Genomic DNA, 21725 nt, shown 5'->3' on the forward strand with positions numbered 1-21725 from the left:
TCGATTGTGAAACAAAATCTAAACGACATAATAAACAGTCAACCGCACCACTGATTCCCAGACAGTCTTCCACACTGGTACTAGCGAGGCCTTAGGCTGTGTAACTTCTGCGATCTGACGAGAGCAGGAACATTCAGCTTAGAATGGCAATTGACATTAAATGCTTTAATCCATAGTCCTTTTTAATCGATTGTGAAATAAAATCTAAACGACATAATAAAAAGGCAACCGCACCACGGATTCCCAGACAGTCTCCCATAATGGTACTAGCGAGGCCTTAAGCTGTGTAACTTCTGCGATCTGATGAGAGCAGGCACATTCAGCTTAGAATGGCCATTGACATTACATGCTTTAATCCATAGTCCTTTTTAATCGATTGTGAAACAAAATCTAAAATACATAATAAAAAGGCAACCGCACCACGGATTCCCAGACAGTCTCCCACACTCATACTAGCGAGGCCTTAAGCTGTGTAACTTCTGCGATCTGACGAGAGAAGGCACATTCAGCTTTGAATAGCCATTGACATTAAATGCTTTAATCCATAGTCCTTTTTAATCGATTGTGAAACAAAATCTAAACGACATGATAAAAAGTCAACCGCACCACGGATTCCCAGACAGTCTCCAAGACTGGTACTAGCGAGGTCTTAAATTGTTATTCATCTGCGATTTGACGAGAAAAGGCACATTTCAGCTAAGAACGGCCATTAACTTTTAAATCTTTAGTCTATTTTTATTTTTAATCGATTGTGAAACAAAATCTAAAAGACATAATAAAAAGTCAACCGTACAACGGATTCCCAGACAGTCTCCCAGACTGGTACTAGTGAGGCCTTAATCTGTGTAACTGCCACTATCTGACAAGAACAGGCACATTCATCTTAGAATGGCCATTGACATTAAATGCTTTAATCCATAGTCCTTTTTAATCGATTGTGAAACAAAATCTAAACGACATAATAAAAAGGCAACCGCACCACGGATTCCCAGACAGTCTCCCACACTGGTAATAGCGAGGCCTTAAGCAGTGTAACTTCTGCAATCTGACAAGAGGAGGTACATTCAGCTTAGAATGTCCACTGACAATAAATGCTTAAATCCATAGTCCTTTTTAATCGATTGTGAAACAAAATCTAAACGACATAATAAAAAGTCAACCGCACCACGGATTCCCAGACAGTCTCCCACACTGGTACTAGCGAGGTCTTAAAAGTGTTATTCATCTGCGATTTGACGAGAAAGGGCACATTTCAGCTTAGAATGGCCATTAACTTTTAAAGCTATAGTCTATTTTTATTTTTAATCATTTCAATTTTTATTGAGCTTTTTCTACACATTACATAGGAAAAATACATCCAAACGTCTGCACCCAAGGCTCTCAACATGAGAAGTACTATAAAGGAGTGCCCAAATCAACATAACAGAAAATCAACAAAAACAGAAAACAAAAGAAAAAACAATCTTATACATACTGTGACTCTGTTCAGACATATTCATGACTTATTTATAATATTTTGAGCTTTTCCATAAATCCCACGCTGCCACCTTAGTGTGAGGTGTGTTAAAGTAATAGAGGAAGGACGTTTCATGTCTACAATCTATGTTAACTCTTCTAATTACCTCTGATAAGGATGGAGGGACGGAAGATTTCCACAATTTAGCTATTGACATTCTTGCAGCTATGAGAATATGTTGACAGATCAGTCGAACTTGGTGAGGTATATCTTCCAACCCCATGTCCAAAACGGCCAATTCTGGGGACCCTGAGATGAGTATACCTGAGATCTCAGAGATCAGATGAAACACTTCCTTCCATAGAAAGCAAATAGAAGCACAGGTCCACCACATATGTAATGTGGAGCCTTTGTTCCCACAGCCTCTCCAACACATATTAGACCTCCCCCCCCCCCCCCAAAGTGGGAGAATCTGGAAGGCGTTAAGTACCACCTAAGATGCATTTTCTTAACTAACTCCATATGATTTATGCATCTAGAGTGCTTGGAGATCCAATTAGCAGCTTTAATCCATTGTTCTGAAGAGAATGAAGTACCCAACTCTCCTTCCCATTTTAGCATATAAGGGTCTTTTGAATCCCATCCTCTATGAAGCAGTAAATCATAACTAAATGTGAGGCCTTTCGGAAAACCCTGCCATTGAAACATAAACTTATGAAATGTAGAGGATTGGAGCGGTTGGGTAGGAAGTTTCAAGCCTTGCAAGAAATGCAGAATTTGGAGATATTGAAAGAACTTCTTATGAGATATGTGAAATGAATCGGCTAAATCTGCAAATGTTCTGAAAACCCCGTTGTCATAAAAGTCAGAAAGAACCTCCAACCCAGCTGATTCCCATTCTAACATTGGAGTGGCAGGAATAAAGTTTTGAATAGAAATCACTGCCATATTTTGTAAGGAGACATGCACACAATTTTGTTTACACATTACCTGTGACCAAACCTGTATGGAGTCTTTCATAGATTGTATGGGGAGAGGAGGAACTGAACTCCCCATATATGCTATTATCATCAGGGTTTTGAGAGAATGATGAGGGACAAGCACTTCTTCAATTTGAGCCCATAAGTGCTTAGGAGAAGAATTCCACATCTCCCGCAGCTGGTCCATTATTGCTGCCACATTATAGGAAGCAATGTTAGGAACTCCCAAACCTCCATCCCCATTCCTTCGATACAGCAGTGACTTTGCAACTATTGCTCATTTGTGATTCCAGATAAACTTAAGCAAAACATTTTGGAATTGTGTAGTGAATGAGACAGGTATAAGAAATGGAATGGTTCTACATAAGTATAAGATCTTAGGCAGTAAGAACATCTTAACCAAATTTATCCTGGCTATCCACGATAATTGGAAGTTATTTAACCTTTCACATTCTTCCTTTATAGTCAACAAAAGAGCAGAATAATTTTCAGAGATTATTTGAGAAGGACATGAAAATAACTTTATACCTAAATATGGAATGCCTGTTTCTGCCCATGCAAACTGAAATTTTGATAGATGTGCCCTCAGGGGATCCAAAATGTAATTGGTAACATTACCGACTTGGATATGTTTAGTTTATAATATGAAACTCTGGAATATTGGTAGATAACCTTTAGTACTGCAGTCAGGGACGTCAAGGGGGAAGTACAAGTCATAACCACGTCATCGGCGTATAGTCCAATTTTGTGCTCCATGGCACCTACTTTAATCCCTGACATCTCCTGAGTAGTACGGATCAATTCTGCGAAAGGTTCAATGCAAAGAGTAAAGATCAACGGAGACAATGGACAACCCTGACGAGTACCATTAGTTATCTGAAATATACTCGACATAAACCGGGAATTCAAAACCCTGGCTGAAGGGGAGGTATACAAAGAGAGAATTGCTGTTTTTATAAAAGATCCAAATCCAAATTTTTCCAGGACTGCTTCCATGAAACCCCAATGTACCCTATCGAATGCTTTTTCAGCATCCAGGGAAAGAAAAATCGTTGCATCCTTAGATCGAGAAGCTACTTGAATCAAATCTAAAACCGACGAGTTAAATCTCTAGCTTGTCTTCCTTTAACGAACCCTACTTGATCTAAAGCTATCAATGAAGGTAGACAGTCAATTAGTCTGGAAGCTAGCAATTTAGAAAATAACTTAATATCGCTGTTTAATAAAGATATGGGTCGAAAGTTGGCTGGGGAATCTGGAGTTTTTCCCGGCTTGGGAAGCGTAACAATAATGGCCTGCAACATTTCAGAGGGAGGACCTTGAGGAGACACTATTCCATTGAAAGTATCTACCATGTATGGAATTAAAGTTTCCATAAACGTTTTAAAATATTCATTAGGGAGGTCATCTGGTCTGGGGGATTTATTTTGTTTGGAACCTAAAATTATCTTCTTTAATTCTTCCCCTCGTATGGGAGCATTCAATTGGGATAGTTGTACTTCAGACAATTGGGGCAGCTGTACTTTGCTCAGAAAAGCTTGTATAGATTCCTGAGATATAGGAGGGAGGGAAGCATCTTCCCTAAGATTATACTGTGCTCTATAATATCCAGCAAACTCATCCGTTATCTGTTGGGGATCATAAATTCTCTGCGCTCTGACTGAGTTTAAATAATGTATCTTGGTTTTTGCTATGTGTTGTTTAACCCCTTAAGGACACAGCCTGTTTTGGCCTTCAGGACACAGCCTATTTTTTCAAATCTGACATGTGTCACTTTATGTGGTAATAACTCCGGAATGCTTTTACCTATCCAAGCGATTCTGAGATTGTTTTCTCGTGACATATTGTACTCTATGTTAGTGAAAAAATTTGGTCGATAAATTCAATATTTATTTGTGAAAAACTTCAAATTTTAGCAAAAATGTGCAAAAATTAGCATTTTTCTAAATTTAAATGTATTTGCTTGTGAAACACATAGTAATACCACACAAAATAGTTACTAGTTACCATTTCCTATATGTCTACTTTATGTTTGCATCATTTTTTTTCACGTACTTTTATTTTTCTAGGACGTTACGAGGCTTAGAAATTTAGCAGCAATTTCTCATATTTTCAATAAAATTTCAAAAGGCTATTTTTTCAGGGACCAGTTCAGTTCTGAAGTGGCTTTGAGGGCCTTATATATTAGAAAGTCCCCATAAATCACCCCATTTTGAAAACTGTACCCCTCAAGGTATTCAAAACCACATTCAGAAAATATTTTAACCCTTTAGGCGTTTCACAGGAATTAAGGCAAAGTAGAGGTGAAATTTGCAAATTTCATTTTTTTTGCCGAAATTCATTTGTAATAAAAAAAAATCTGTAACACAGAAGGTTTTACCAGGGAAACGCAACTCAATATTTATTGCCCAGATTCTGCAGATTTTAGAAATATCCAACATGTGGCCCTAGTGTCCTAATGGACTGAAGCACAGGCCTCAGAAGCAAAGGAGCAGCTAGTGGATTTCGGGGCCTCCTTTTTTTAGGAATATATTTTAGGCACCATGTCAGGTTTGAGGAGGTCTTGTGGTACCTAAACAGCCGAAACCCCCCCCCCCAAAGTGACCCCATTTTGGAAACTACACCCCTCAAGGCATTTTTCTAGGGGTATAGTTAGCATTTTGACCCCACAGTTTTTTTGCAGAATTTAGTGGAATTAGTCTGTGAAGATGAAAATCACCTATTTTTCTGTGGAAACATAGAATTTTTTCATTTTTACAAGGAATAAAGGAGAAAAAGCCGCCCAACATTTGTAAAGCAATTTCTCCCGATTACGGCAATACCCCATATGTGGTCGTAAACTGATGTTTGGACCCACAGCAGGGCTCAGAAGGGAGGGAGCGCCTTTTGGATTTTGGAAGCAGATTTTGCTGGATTGGTTTTCAGTGCCATGTCGGGTTTGCAACGCCCCAAGGGGCCAAAACAGTGGAAACCCCCCAAAAGTCACCCTATTTTGGAATCTACACCCCTCAAGGAATTTTTCTAGGGGTATAGTGAGCATTTTGGCCCCTCAGGATGTTTTTTAGAGCTAGGGTGACCAAAAAACAGCGATTTTGGCGCTTTAAATTCTTTATTTATTACAGCGTTCACCGTGCTCAATAAATTACGTTTTAATTTATTCTGCCGGTCGGTACGATTACGCCGATACCATATGTGTATAGATTTTTTTAAGTTTTGCAGCGTTTGCACAATAAAATGAAGTTTCTATAAAATAATTTATTTTCTGGGACACGCTATTCTGAGCCGTAACTTTTTTATTTTTTCGTCAAAAAAGCTGTGGGAGGTCTTGTTTTTTGCGGGACGGGTTGTAGTTTTTATTGGTACCATTTTGGGGTAAATGCAACTTTTTGATCACTTTTTATTCTATATCTTGGGAGGGGTGGTGACCAAAAAATAGCGATGCTGACAGTTTTCAGTTTATTTTGTTTGTGGCGTTCACCGTGCGGAAAAATTAACATTATAGTTTCATAGATTGGGTCGTTACGAACGCGGCGATACCAAATATGTGTACTTTTTTTTAACGTTTTCATTTTTTCCCTATAATAAATGATTTATTATAGGAAAACAAAACCTTTTATTTTTACACTTTTATAAAACATTTTTATTAACTTTTTTTTACTTTTTACACTTTATATTTTTGTTTATTAACTTTTTTTTTTACTTTTTACACTTTCTTTTTTTGACCTGCAGCTCTGATCGCTGCTAGAATACATTACACTACCTAGGTAGTGTAATGTATTCCAACTGTCAGTGTGACGTCACAGTCACTTTGACAGTTGGTCTACGAGGATCAGCAGAGGCTGATCCTCATAGGCTGACATACATGGCAGACCTGGGGGCCGTTGTCTGGCCCCCAGGTGCCATCACAAGCATCAGAAGCCCCCACGATTGCATGGGGGCTGCTGATGCGCTACAAACCCGCTACATGCGGAGATTGCAATCGAGCCCCGCATGTAACGGGTTAATTGCCGAAATCAGCGGCGATGAGCCGCTGATCGGCAACACTGGAGAGTGTCCGCTGTCGGGGACAGCTGATCTCCAAGTTCCCGATGCACACTGTCGCCGACAGTGTGCATCGGGAACGACACAGTGACTTCCTGTCACTCTGACAGGAAGCCTATCAGGACCAGCCGAAGGTTGGTCCTGATGGGCTTCCGTCCATGGCAGACCCGGAAGCCATTGTTTGGCTTCCGTTTGCCATACTAACTATCGGCACACCCCGCGATTTCGGACGGGGGTCTGCCGATATGTTAGAAACCCCTAAAATTCGGCGATTGCACCCGATCGCCGAATTTAAGGGGTTAATGCGCCGAAATCAGCGGCAAAGGACCGCTGGCCGGCAAGAGGGGAGTGTCAGCTGTCGGCGACAGCTGACCTCCTGGTTCCCGGTGCACACTGTCGCCGACAGTGTGCACCGGGATTAACTCAGTAACTGTACGTCCTCGTGCGGGAAGTAACTTCCCGCAACGACGTACAGTTACGTCCTGGTGCGGATAGGGGTTAACTCTGCGGGCTAGAATTTTGCTAGGACGGTCCCACTGAACATAAAAATAAAAATTCCACTTAAGTTTCTTTAGGTTTTTCTCGTGTGCATAAAGATATAAGGAACATAGTTTATCCCTGAGGTCTCTAATTTCTTGTTTCAAGACAACTGAAGGAGACACCTTCATGCTATTTTCCCATTTATGAATATCAGAAAGAAGAGCGTCTATTTGTTTGGTCCTTTCCCGCTTTGCTCTTGCTGCTGCTTGTATGAATAGTCCTCGGACAAACGCTTTATGGGTACACTACAAGAGTTCAGGAGAAGAATCCGTAGGGGAATTAATTAAGAAAAATTCTGATAAGGCACTTCCTATTGAAGTCTGCAAAGATTTATCGTTCAATAAGTAGGTATTAAGTCTCCACGGAAAACGTGGGGATCTGTTATATTTGTCCGCAAGAATAAGTTCTATTGGCACATGATCTGACCACGAAATCACCCCAATATTGGACTGTACAACATTTAGTAAGATCTCCCTATCCACCAGAAAGAAATCTATCCTGGAGTAAGTATTATGCGGGGAAGGGAAGAATGTAAAATCTTTTTCTGAGGCGTGTTGATATCTCCAAATATCATGTAAATTTTCCTCAGAAATCAGGTTCTTAAGATCACCACCCAGTCTTCGCGGACCCAAAGTACGATCCATATTTGAGTCAGGAACCTCATTAATAGAGATGAGCAAACTTATGAAAAGTTCGGTTCGGCAGGTTCGCCGAATTTCATGAAAAAGTTCGATTCGAACCGAACTAGTTCTGACCGAACCTGTAATACAAGAAAGCCCCTAAAAATCGTGTATAACACTGTTTAAAAGCCCTAGAAGCCCTAGAAGCCCTTTAGGTCACCCATGAGTATATCCAAGTACTTTTGAGCTGTCTTTAAGGCAAAGTTAGTGTCAAAGTTACGCCAACATGTATGGCTATAGGAAAACGGATGGGACACGGTGATAACTAACAGAAACCACTGCACTTGTGCATGTTGTATGCTTAATGCATTGTTAAAAAAGGTACAACAATTAACCATTTTTGGCGGCAGATGCCTGCCAGGGTTCATACATATAAGGTGGTAAAAGAAGAAGCAAAGGCTTTTGACAAGCCCTCAAAAAATTTACCCTTTATGGTGGAAAATGCCTGCCGGGGTTCTTCCATACATGGATGTAAAAGCAACAAGCAATGGCTTTTGACAAGCCCTCCAAAAATTGACCCTTTTTTTTGGCAGATGCCTGCCGGGGTTCTTCCATACATAGATGTAAAAGCATTAAAGCAACAAGCAATGGTTTTGACAAGCCCTCCAAAAATTTACCCTTTTTATTGACAAGGGTGAGTAGTAGCAGCACATTAAAAGACACTGGACGACAGTCACAGGACAAAGCCCTGTGGTGGGGCAGGCCTGCTTGTAGCAGACGGGCGGCAGTGGAGGTGTATTGGTGGTAGTAGAGGTAGCCAACACAGACAGCAAGGGTGGTAGACTGGTAGTAGCAGCAGCACATTAAAAAAAGAGACTGGACGACAGTCACAGGACAAAGCCCTGTGGTGGGGCAGGCCTTCTTGTAGCAGACGGGTGGCAGTGGAGGTGTATTGGTGGTAGTAGAGGTAGACTAGCGAACACAGACAGCAAGGGTGGTAGACTGGTAGTAGCAGCAGCACATTAAAAAAAGAGACTGGACAACAGTCACAGGACAAAGCCCTGTGGTGGGGCAGGCCTGCTTGTAGCAGACGGGTGGCAGTGGAGGTGTATTGGTGGTAGTAGATTTAGCCAACGGACAGCAAGGGTGGTATTAGTAGTAGCAGTAGCAGCACATTAAAAAAAGAGACTGGACAGTCACAGGACAAAGCCCTCTGGTGGGGCAGGCCTCAGGCCTGCTTGTAGCAGATGGCAGTGGAGGTGTATTGGTGGTAGAGGTAGCCAACACAGACAGCAAGGGTGGTAGTAGTAGTAGTAGCAGCACATTAAAAAAAGAGACTGGACGACAGTCACAGGACAAAGCCCTGTGGTGGGGCAGGCCTGCTTGTAGCAGACGGGTGGCAGTGGAAGTGTATTGGTGGTAGTAGTGGTAGCCAACGGACAGCAAGGGTGGTAGTAGTAGTAGCAGTAGCAGCACATTAAAAAAAGAAACTGGACAGTCACAGGACAAAGCCCTCTGGTAGGGCAGGCCTCAGGCCTGCTTGTAGCAGACGGCAGTGAAGGTGTATTGGTGGTAGTAGAGGTAGCCAACAGACAGCAAGGGTGGTAGTAGTAGTAGCAGTAGCAGCACATTAAAAAAAGAGACTGGACAGTCACAGGACAAAGCCCTCTGGTGGGGCAGGCCTCAGGCCTGCTTGTAGCAGACGGGTGGCAGTGGAGGTGTATTGGTGGTAGTAGAGGTAGACTAGCCAACACAGACAGCAAGGATGGTAGACTGGTAGTAGCAGCAGCAGCACATTAAAAAAAGAGACTGGACGACAATCACAGGACAAAGCCCTGTGGTGGGGCAGGCCTGCTTGTAGCAGACGGGTGGCAGTGGAGGTGTATTGGTGGTAGTAGAGGTAGACTAGCCAACACAGACAGCAAGGGTGGTAGACTGGTAGTAGCAGCAGCACATTAAAAAAAGAGACTGGACGACAGTCACAGGACAAAGCCCTGTGGTGGGGCAGGCCTGCTTGTAGCAGACGGGTGGCAGTGGAGGTGTATTGGTGGTAGTAGATTTAGCCAACGGACAGCAAGGGTGGTAGTAGTAGTAGCAGTAGCAGCACATTAAAAAAAGAGACTGGACAGTCACAGGACAAAGCCCTCTGGTGGGGCAGGCCTCAGGCCTGCTTGTAGCAGACGGCAGTGGAGGTGTATTGGTGGTAGAGGTAGCCAACACAGACAGCAAGGGTGGTAGTAGTAGTAGCAGCACATTAAAAAAAGAGACTGGACGATAGTCACAGGACAAAGCCCTGTGGTGGGGCAGGCCTGCTTGTAGCAGACGGGTGGCAGTGGAGGTGTATTGGTGGTAGTAGAGGTAGCCAACGGACAGCAAGGGTGGTAGTAGTAGTAGCAGTAGCAGCACATTAAAAAAAGAGACTGGACAGTCACAGGACAAAGCCCTCTGGTGGGGCAGGCCTCAGGCCTGCTTGTAGCAGACGGCAGTGGAGGTGTATTGGTGGTAGAGGTAGCCAACACAGACAGCAAGGGTGGTAGTAGCAGTAGCAGCACATTAAAAAAAGAGACTGGACAGTCACAGGACAAAGCCCTCTGGTGGGGCAGGCCTCAGGCCTGCTTGTAGCAGACGGGTGGCAGTGGAGGTGTATTGGTGGTAGTAGAGGTAGACTAGCCAACACAGACAGCAAGGATGGTAGACTGGTAGTAGCAGCAGCAGCACATTAAAAAAAGAGACTGGACGACAGTCACAGGACAAAGCCCTGTGGTGGGGCAGGCCTGCTTGTAGCAGACGGGTGGCAGTGGAGGTGTATTGGTGGTGGTAGACTAGCCAACACAGACAGCAAGGGTGGTAGACTGGTATTACCAGCAGCACATTAAAAAAAGAGACTGGACGACAGTCACAGGACAAAGCCCTGTGGTGGGGCAGGCCTGCTTGTAGCAGACGGGTGGCAGTGGAGGTGTATTGGTGGTAGTAGACTTAGCCAACGGACAGCAAGGGTGGTAGTAGTAGTAGCAGTAGCAGCACATTAAAAAAAGAGACTGGACAGTCACAGGACAAAGCCCTCTGGTGGGGCAGGTCTCAGGCCTGCTTGTAGCAGACGGCAGTGGAGGTGTATTGGTGGTAGAGGTAGCCAACACAGACAGCAAGGGTTGTAGTAGTAGTAGCAGCACATTAAAAAAAGAGACTGGACGACAGTCACAGGACAAAGCCCTGTGGTGGGGCAGGCCTGCTTGTAGCAGACGGGTGGCAGTGGAGGTGTATTGGTGGTAGTAGAGGTAGCCAACGGACAGCAAGGGTGGTAGTAGTAGTAGCAGTAGCAGCACATTAAAAAAAGAGACTGGACAGTCACAGGACAAAGCCCTCTGGTGGGGCAGGCCTCAGGCCTGCTTGTAGCAGACGGCAGTGGAGGTGTATTGGTGGTAGAGGTAGCCAACACAGACAGCAAGGGTGGTAGTAGCAGTAGCAGCACATTAAAAAAAGAGACTGGACAGTCACAGGACAAAGCCCTCTGGTGGGGCAGGCCTCAGGCCTGCTTGTAGCAGACGGGTGGCAGTGGAGGTGTATTGGTGGTAGTAGAGGTAGACTAGCCAACACAGACAGCAAGGATGGTAGACTGGTAGTAGCAGCAGCAGCACATTAAAAAAAGAGACTGGACGACAGTCACAGGACAAAGCCCTGTGGTGGGGCAGGCCTGCTTGTAGCAGACGGGTGGCAGTGGAGGTGTATTGGTGGTAGTAGAGGTAGACTAGCCAACACAGACAGCAAGGGTGGTAGACTGGTATTACCAGCAGCACATTAAAAAAAGAGACTGGACGACAGTCACAGGACAAAGCCCTGTGGTGGGGCAGGCCTGCTTGTAGCAGACGGGTGGCAGTGGAGGTGTATTGGTGGTAGTAGACTTAGCCAACGGACAGCAAGGGTGGTAGTAGTAGTAGTAGTAGCAGTAGCAGCACATTAAAAAAAGAGACTGGACAGTCACAGGACAAAGCCCTCTGGTGGGGCAGGTCTCAGGCCTGCTTGTAGCAGACGGCAGTGGAGGTGTATTGGTGGTAGAGGTAGCCAACACAGACAGCATGGGTTGTAGTAGTAGTAGCAGCACATTAAAAAAAGGGACTGGACGACAGTCACAGGACAAAGCCCTGTGGTGGGGCAGGCCTGCTTGTAGCAGACGGGTGGCAGTGGAGGTGTATTGGTGGTAGTAGAGGTAGCCAACGGACAGCAAGGGTGGTAGTAGTAGTAGCAGTAGCAGCACATTAAAAAAAGAGACTGGACAGTCACAGGACAAAGCCCTCTGGTGGGGCAGGCCTCAGGCCTGCTTGTAGCAGACGGCAGTGGAGGTGTATTGGTGGCAGTAGAGGTAGCCAACGGACAGCAAGGGTGGTAGTAGTAGTAGCAGTAGCAGCACATTAAAAAAAGAGACTGGACAGTCACAGGACAAAGCCCTCTGGTGGGGCAGGCCTCAGGACTGCTTGTAGCAGACGGCAGTGGAGGTGTATTGGTGGTAGAGGTAGCCAACACAGACAGCAAGGGTGGTAGTAGCAGTAGCAGCACATTAAAAAAAGATACTGGACAGTCACAGGACAAAGCCCTCTGGTGGGGCAGGCCTCAGGCCTGCTTGTAGCAGACGGGTGGCAGTGGAGGTGTGTTGGTGGTAGTAGAGGTAGACTAGCCAACACAGACAGCAAGGGTGGTAGACTGGTAGTAGCAGCAGCAGCACATTAAAAAAAAGAGACTGGACGACAGTCACAGGACAAAGCCCTGTGGTGAGGCAGGCCTGCTTGTAGCAGACGGCTGGCAGTGGAGTGTATTGGTGGTAGTAGATTTAGCCAACGGACGGCAAGGGTGGTAGTAGTAGTAGCAGTAGCAGCACATTAAAAAAAGAGACTGGACAGTCACAGGACAAAGCCCTCTGGTGGGGCAGGCCTCAGGCCTGCTTGTAGCAGACGGCAGTGGAAGTGTATTGGTGGTAGAGGTAGCCAACACAGACAGTAAGGGTGGTAGTAGCAGTAGCAGCACATTAAAAAAAAGAGACTGGACAGTCACAGGACAAAGCCCTCTGGTGGGGCAGGCCTCAGGCCTGCTTGTAGCAGACGGCAGTGGAGGTGTATTGGTGGTAGTAGAGGTAGCCAACGGACAGCAAGGGTGGTAGTAGTAGTAGCAGCACATTAAAAAAGAGAGACTGGACAATCACAGGACAAAGCCCTGTGGTGGGGCAGGCCTGCTTGTAGCAGACGGCACTGGGGTGGATTGGTGGTAGAAGTAGTAGCAGCACCAACAGCGGCACATTAAAAAAAGAGTGGACAGGACAGAATCCCGTAGTAGCAGGCGGCAGTAGCAGGCAGCAGCAGCAGCAGTCAGATCTAATCAGTGGCATCAGGCACAGGGGTTTTAAAATCCTCACCGATCCACACTTGATTCATTTTCAGAAACGTGAGATTTTCCAAGCTGTTGGCGGACAATCTTGTTCGCTTAGGGGTGACGAAGCCCCCTGCCGTGCTGAATACCCTCTCTGACGCTACACTGGAGGGTGGACAAGACAGTACACCCATGGCAAACTGGGCCAGTTCTAGCCAATGATCCAATCTGCTGACCCAGAAGTCCATGGGGTCTGGGATCAGCATTTCTGACGGAGAAAGGGCAGAGTGAACCTGGTTGTTTAGGTGCTGCACCTGGTGATGGTGAACATCCCTTTGGTGACTATGATGTATGTCAGGTCGGGGTATTGGATGTAAAAATGTTGTCATCATATTTCCCAAACTGAATTGGCTGCTGCTACTGCTGCTGCTGCTGCCGCGGCTACCTCCTATTGCAGAGGTAGTTCTGCCAGAGGCGGTGGAACGATGAGACAGTGGGGAGCGGAGAGTGGCCATTGACATTAAATGCTTTAATCCATAGTCCTTTTTAATCGATTGTGAAACAAAATCTAAACGACATAATAAAAAGCCAACCACACCACGGATTCCCAGACAGTCTCCCACAGTGGTACTAGCGAGGCCTTAAGCTGTGTAACTCCTGAAATCTGACATGAGCAGGCACATTCAGCTTTGAATAGCCATTGACATTAAACGCTTTAATCCATAGTCCTTTTTAATCGATTGTGAAACAAAATCTAAACGACATAATAAAAAGTCAACCGCACCTCGGATTCCCAGACAGTCTCCAACACTGGTACTAGCGAGGCCTTAAGCTGTGTAACTTCTGCGATCTGACGAGAGCAGCCACATTCAGCTTAGAATGGCCATTGACATTAAATGGCTTAATCCATAGTCCTTTATATTCGATTGTGAAACAAAATCTAAACGACATAATATAAAGTCAACCACACCACGGATTCCCAGACAGTCTTCCACACTGGTACTAGCGAGGACTTAAGCTGTGTAACTTCAGCGATCTGACGAGAGCAGGCACATTCAGCTTAAAATGGCCATTTACATTAAATTCTTTAATCCATAGTCCTTTTTAATCGATTGTGAAACAAAATCTAAACGACATAATAAAAAGCTAACCGCATCACGGATTCCCAGACAGTCTCTCACACTTGTACTAGCGAAGCATTAAGCTGTGTAACTTCTGCAATCAGACAAGAGCAGGTACATTCAGCTTAGAATGGCCTCTGACAACTAATGCTTTAATCCATAGTCCTTTTTAATCGATTGTGAAACAAAATCTAAACAACATAATAAAAAGTCAACCGCACCACGGATTCCCAGACAGTCTCCAAGACTGGTACTAGCGAGGTCTTAATTTGTTATTCATCTGCGATTTGACGAGAAAAGGCACATTTCAGCTAAGAACGGCCATTAACTTTTAAAGCTATAGTCTATTTTTATTTTTAATCATTTCAATTTTTATTGAGCTTTTTCTACACATTACATAGGAAAAATACATCCAAACGTCTGCACCCAAGGCTCTCAACATGAGATGTACTATAAAGGAGTGCCCAAATCAACATAACAGAAAATCAACAAAAACAGAAAACAAAAGAAAAAACAATCTTATACATACTGTGACTCTGTTCAGACATATTCATGACTTATTTATAATATTTTGAGCTTTTCCATAAATTCCACGCCGCCACCTTAGTGTGAGGTGTGTTAAAGTAATAGAGGAAGGACGTTTCATGTCTACAATCTATGTTAACTCTTCTAATTACCTCTGATAAGGATGGAGGGACGGAAGATTTCCACAATTTAGCTATTGACATTCTTGCAGCTATGAGAATATGTTGACAGATCAGTCGAACTTGGTGAGGTATATCTTCCAACCCCATGTCCAAAACGGCCAATTCTGGGGACCCTGAGATGAGTATACCTGAGATCTCAGAGATCAGTTGAAACACTTCTTTCCATAGAAAGCAAATAGAAGCACAGGTCCACCACATATGTAATGTGGAGCCTTTGTTCCCACAGCCTCTCCAACACATATTAGACCTCCCCCCCCCAAAGTGGGAGAATCTGGAAGGCGTTAAGTACCACCTAAGATGTATTTTCTTAACTAACTCCATATGATTTATGCATCTAGAGTGCTTGGAGATCCAATTAGCAGCTTTAATCCATTTTTCTGAAGAGAATGAAGTACCCAACTCTCCTTCCCATTTTAGCATATAAGGGTCTTTTGAATCCCGTCCTCTATGAAGCAGTAAATCATAACTAAATGTGAGGCCTTTCGGAAAACCCTGCCATTGAAACATAAACTTATGAAATGTAGAGGATTGGAGTGGTTGGGTAGGAAGTTTCAAGCCTTGCAAGAAATGCAGAATTTGGAGATATTGAAAGAACTTCTTATGAGATATGTGAAATGAATCGGCTAAATCTGCAAATGTTCTGAAAACCCAGTTGTCATAAAAGTCAGAAAGAACCTCCAACCCAGCTGATTCCCATTCTAACATTGGAGTGGCAGGAATAAAGTCTTGAATAGAAATCACTGCCATATTTTGTAAGGAGACATGCACACAATTTTGTTTACACATTACCTGTGACCAAACCTGTATGGAGTCTTTCATAGATTGTATGGGGAGAGGAGGAACTGAACTCCCCATATATGCTATTATCATCAGGGTTTTGAGAGAATGATGAGGGACAAGCACTTCTTCAATTTGAGCCCATAAGTGCTTAGGAGAAGCATGCCACATCTCCCGCAGCTGGTCCATTATTGCTGCCACATTATAGGAAGCAATGTTAGTAACTCCCAAACCTCCATCCCCATTCCTTCGATACAGCAGTGACTTTGCAACTCTTGCTCGTTTGTGATTCCAGATAAACTTAAGCAAAACATTTTGGAATTGTGTAGTGAATGAGACAGGTATAAGAAATGGAATGGTTCTACGTAAGTATAAGATCTTAGGCAGTAAGAACATCTTAACCAAATTTATCCTGGCTATCCACGATAATTGGAACTTATTTAACCTTTCACATTCTTCCTTTATAGTCAACAAAAGAGCAGAATAATTTTCAGAGATTATTTGAGAAGGACATGAAAATAACTTTATACCTAAATATGGAATGCCTGTTTCTGGCCATGCAAACTGAAATTTTGATAGATGTGCCCTCAGGGGATCCAAAATTTAATTGGTAACATTACCGACTTGGATATGTTTAGTTTATAATATGAAACTCTGGAATATTGGTAGATAACCTTTAGTACTGCAGTCAGGGACGTCAAGGGGGAAGTACAAGTCATAACCACGTCATCGGCGTATAGTCCAATTTTGTGCTCCATGGCACCTACTTTAATCTCTGAGATCTTCTGAGTAGTACGGATCAATTCTGCGAAAGGTTCAATGCAAAGAGTAAAGATCAACGGAGACAATGGACAACCCTGACGAGTACCATTAGTTATCTGAAATATACTCGACATAAACCCGGAATTCAAAACCCTGGCTGAAGTGGAGGTATACAAAGAGAGAATTGCTGTTTTTATAAAAGATCCAAATCCAAATTTTTCCAGGACTGCTTCCATGAAACCCCAATGTACCCTATCGAATGCTTTTTCAGCATCCAGGGAAAGAAAAATCGTCGCATCCTTAGATCGAGAAGCTACTTGAATCAAATCTAAAACCGACGAGTTAAATCTCTAGCTTGTCTTCCTTTAACGAACCCTACTTGATCTAAAGCTATCAATGAAGGTAGACAGTCATTTAGTCTGGAAGCTAGCAATTTAGAAAATAACTTAATATCGCTATTTAATAAAGATATGGGTCGAAAGTTGGCTGGGGAATCTGGAGTTTTTCCCGGCTTGGGAAGCGTAACAATAATGGCCTGCAACATGTCTGAGGGAGGACCTTGAGGAGACATTATTCCATTGAAAGTATCTACCATGTATGGAATTAAAGTTTCCATAAACGTTTTAAAATATTCATTAGGGAGGCCATCTGGTCCGGGGGATTTATTTTGTTTGGAACCTAAAATTATCTTCTTTAATTCTTCCCCTCGTATGGGAGCATTCAATTGGGATAGTTGTACTTCAGACAATTGGGGCAGCTGTACTTTGCTCAGAAAAGCTTGTATAGATTCCTGAGATATAGGAGGGAGGGAAGCATCTTCCCTAAGATTATACTGTGCTCTATAATATTCAGCAAACTCATCCGTTATCTGTTGGGGATCATAAATTCTCTGCGCTCTGACTGAGTTTAAATAATGTATCTTGGTTTTTGCTATGTGTTGTTTAACTCTGCGGGCTAGAATTTTGCTAGGACGGTCCCCCTGAACATAAAAATTCCACTTAAGTTTCTTTAGGTTTTTCTCGTGTGCATAAAGATATAAGGAACATAGTTTATCCCTGAGGTCTCTAATTTCTTGTTTCAAGACAACTGAAGGAGACACCTTCATGCTATTTTCCCATTTATGAATATCAGAAAGAAGAGCGTCTATTTGTTTGGTCCTTTCCCGCTTTGCTCTTGCTGCTGCTTGTATGAATAGTCCTCGGACAAACGCTTTATGGGTACACTACAAGAGTTCAGGAGAAGAATCCGTAGGGGAATTAATTAAGAAAAATTCTGATAAGGCACTTCCTATTGAAGTCTGCAAAGATTTATCGTTCAATAAGTAGGTATTAAGTCTCCACGGAAAACGTGGGGATCTGTTATATTTGTCCGCAAGAATAAGTTCTATTGGCACATGATCTGACCACGAAATCACCCCAATATTGGACTGTACAACATTTAGTAAGATCTCCCTATCCACCAGAAAGAAATCTATCCTGGAGTAAGTATTATGCGGGGAAGGGAAGAATGTAAAATCTTTTTCTGAGGCGTGTTGATATCTCTAAATATCATGTAAATTTTCCTCAGAAATCAGGTTCTTAAGATCACCACCCAGTCTTCGCGGACCCAAAGTACGATCCATATTTGAGTCAGGAACCTCATTAATAGAGATGAGCGAACTTATGAAAAGTTCGGTTCGGCAGGTTCGCCGAATTTCATGAAAAAGTTCGATTCGAACCGAACTAGTTCTGACCGAACCTGTAATACAAGAAAGCCCCTAAAAATCGTGTATAACACTGTTTAAAAGCCCTAGAAGCCCTAGAAGCCCTTTAGGTCACCCATGAGTGTATCCAAGTACTTTTGAGCTGTCTTTAAGGCAAAGTTAGTGTCAAAGTTACGCCAACATGTATGGCTATAGGAAAACGGATGGGACACGGTGATAACTAACAGAAACCACTGCACTTGTGCATGTTGTATGCTTAATGCATTGTTAAAAAAGGTACAACAATTAACCATTTTTGGCGGCAGATGCCTGCCAGGGTTCATACATATAAGGTGGTAAAAGAAGAAGCAATGGCTTTTGACAAGCCCTCAAAAAATTTACCCTTTATGGTGGAAAATGCCTGCCGGGGTTCTTCCATACATGGATGTAAAAGCAACAAGCAATGGCTTTTCACAAGCCCTCCAAAAATTGACCCTTTTTTTTTGGCAGATGCCTGCCGGGGTTCTTCCATACATGGATGTAAAAGCAACAAGCAATGGCTTTTGACAAGCCCTCCAAAAATTGACCCTTTTTATTGGCAGATGCCTGCCGGGGTTCTTCCATACATGGATGTAAAAGCAACAAGCAATGGCTTTTGACAAGCCCTCCAAAAATTGACCCTTTTTAAAAGCAACAAGCAATGGCTTTTGACAAGCCCTCCAAAAATTGACCCTTTTTATTGGCAGATGCCTGCCGGGGTTCTTCCATATATGGATGTAAAAGCAACAAGCAATGGCTTTTCACAAGCCCTCCAAAAATGGACCCTTTTTATTGGCAGATGCCTGCCGGGGTTCTACCATACATGGATGTAAAAGCAACAAGCAATGGCTTTTCACAAGCCCTCCAAAAATTGACCCTTTTTTTTGTCAGATGCCTGCCGGGGTTCTTCCATACATGGATGTAAAAGCAACAAGCAATGGCTTTTCACAAGCCCTCCAAAAATTGACCCTTTTTTTTGGCATATGCCTGCCGGGGTTCTTCCATACATGGATGTAAAAGCAACAAGCAATGGCTTTTCACAAGCCCTCCAAAAATTGACCCTTTTTTTTGGCAGATGCCTGCCGGGGTTCTTCCATACATGGATGTAAAAGTAACAAGCAATGGCTTTTCACAAGCCCTCCAAAAATTGACCCTTTTTTTTGGCAGATGCCTGCCGGGGTTCTTCCATACATGGATGTAAAAGCAACAAGCAATGGCTTTTGACAAGCCCTCCAAAAATTGACCCTTTTTATTGGCAGATGCCTGCCGGGGTTCTTCCATACATGGATGTAAAAGCAACAAGCAATGGCTTTTGACAAGCCCTCCAAAAATTGACCCTTTTTTTTGGCAGATACCTGCCGGGGTTCTTCCATACATAGATGTAAAAGCATTAAAGCAACAAGCAATGGCTTTTGACAAGCCCTCCAAAAATGTACCCTTTTTATTGACAAGGGTGAGTAGTAGCAGCACATTAAAAGACACTGGACGACAGTCACAGGACAAAGCCCTGTGGTGGGGCAGGCCTGCTTGTAGCAGACGGGCGGCAGTGGAGGTGTATTGGTGGTAGTAGAGGTAGCCAACACAGACAGCAAGGGTGGTAGACTGGTAGGAGCAGCAGCACATTAAAAAAGGAGACTGGACGACAGTCACAGGACAAAGCCCTGTGGTGGGGCAGGCCTTCTTGTAGCAGACGGGTGGCAGTGGAGGTGTATTGGTGGTAGTAGAGGTAGACTAGCCAACACAGACAGCAAGGGTGGTAGACTGGTAGTAGCAGCAGCACATTAAAAAAAGAGACTGGACGACAGTCACAGGACAAAGCCCTGTGGTGGGGCAGGCCTGCTTGTAGCAGACGGGTGGCAGTGGAGGTGTATTGGTGGTAGTAGATTTAGCCAACGGACAGCAAGGGTGGTATTAGTAGTAGCAGTAGCAGCACATTAAAAAAAGAGACTGGACAGTCACAGAACAAAGCCCGCTGGTGGGGCAGGCCTGCTTGTAGCAGACGGCAGTGGAGGTGTATTGGTGGTAGAGGTAGCCAACACAGACAGCAAGGGTGGTAGTAGTAGTAGCAGCAGCACATTAAAAAAAGAGACTGGACGACAGTCACAGGACAAAGCCCTCTGGTGGGGCAGGCCTCAGGCCTGCTTGTAGCAGACGGGTGGCAGTGGAGGTGTATTGGTGGTAGTAGAGGTAGACTAGCCAACACAGACAGCAAGGGTGGTAGACTGGTAGTAGCAGCAGCACATTAAAAAAAGAGACTGGACGACAGTCACAGGACAAAGCCCTGTGGTGGGGCAGGCCTGCTTGTAGCAGACGGGTGGCAGTGGAGGTGTATTGGTGGTAGTAGATTTAGCCAACGGACAGCAAGGGTGGTATTAGTAGTAGCAGTAGCAGCACATTAAAAAAAGAGACTGGACAGTCACAGAACAAAGCCCGCTGGTGGGGCAGGCCTGCTTGTAGCAGACGGCAGTGGAGGTGTATTGGTGGTAGAGGTAGCCAACACAGACAGCAAGGGTGGTAGTAGTAGTAGCAGCAGCACATTAAAAAAAGAGACTGGACGACAGTCACAGGACAAAGCCCTCTGGTGGGGCAGGCCTCAGGCCTGCTTGTAGCAGACGGGTGGCAGTGGAGGTGTATTGGTGGTAGTAGAGGTAGACTAGCCAACACAGACAGCAAGGGTGGTAGACTGGTAGTAGCAGCAGCACATTAAAAAAAGAGACTGGACGACAGTCACAGGACAAAGCCCTGTGGTGGGGCAGGCCTGCTTGTAGCAGACGGGTGGCAGTGGAGGTGTATTGGTGATAGTAGATTTAGCCAACGGACAGCAAGGGTGGTAGTAGTAGTAGCAGTAGCAGCACATTAAAAAAAGAGACTCGACAGTCACAGGACAAAGCCCTCTGGTGGGGCAGGCCTCAGGCATGCTTGTAGCAGACGGCAGTGGAGGTGTATTGGTGGTAGAGGTAGCCAACACAGATAGCAAGGGTGGTAGTAGTAGTAGCAGCAGCACATTAAAAAAGAGACTGGACGACAGTCACAGGACAAAGCCCTGTGGTGGGGCAGGCCTGCTTGTAGCAGACGGGTGGCAGAGGAGGTATATTGGTGGTAGTAGAGGTAGCCAACGGACAGCAAGGGTGGTAGTAGTAGTAGCAGTAGCAGCACATTAAAAAAAGAGACTGGACAGTCACAGGACAAAGCCCTCTGGTGGGGCAGGCCTCAGGCCTGCTTGTAGCAGCCGGCAGTGGAGGTGTATTGGTGGTAGTAGAGGTAGCCAACGGACAGCAAGGGTGGTAGTAGTAGTAGCAGTAGCAGCACATTAAAAAAAGAGACTGGACAGTCACAGGACAAAGCCCTCTGGTGGGGCAGGCCTCAGGCCTGCTTGTAGCAGACGGGTGGCAGTGGAGGTGTATTGGTGGTAGTAGATGTAGACTAGCCAACACAGACAGCAAGGGTGGTAGTAGTAGTAGCAGCAGCACATTAAAAAAAGAGACTGGACGACAGTCACAGGACAAAGCCCTGTGGTGGGGCAGGCCTGCTTGTAGCAGACGGGTGGCAGTGGAGGTGTATTGGTGGTAGTAGATTTAGCCAACGGACAGCAAGGGTGGTAGTAGTAGTAGCAGTAGCAGCACATTAAAAAAAGAGACTGGACAGT

General features: G+C 44.4%; 3 pseudogenes; all 3 read right to left on the bottom strand.

The window, feature by feature from the left end:
• Positions 1-36: 36 nt before the first annotated feature.
• Positions 37-155, bottom strand: LOC142690996 (5S ribosomal RNA; annotated as a pseudogene).
• Positions 156-222: 67 nt separating this feature from the next.
• On the bottom strand, positions 223-341 carry LOC142729299 (5S ribosomal RNA; annotated as a pseudogene).
• Positions 342-13764: 13423 nt separating this feature from the next.
• LOC142675301 (5S ribosomal RNA) lies at positions 13765-13883 on the bottom strand (annotated as a pseudogene).
• Between the last annotated feature and the right edge of the window lie 7842 nt (positions 13884-21725).

Source organism: Rhinoderma darwinii, chromosome 1 (assembly GCF_050947455.1).
Source record: "Rhinoderma darwinii isolate aRhiDar2 chromosome 1, aRhiDar2.hap1, whole genome shotgun sequence".
Classification (NCBI taxonomy): domain Eukaryota; kingdom Metazoa; phylum Chordata; class Amphibia; order Anura; family Rhinodermatidae; genus Rhinoderma; species Rhinoderma darwinii.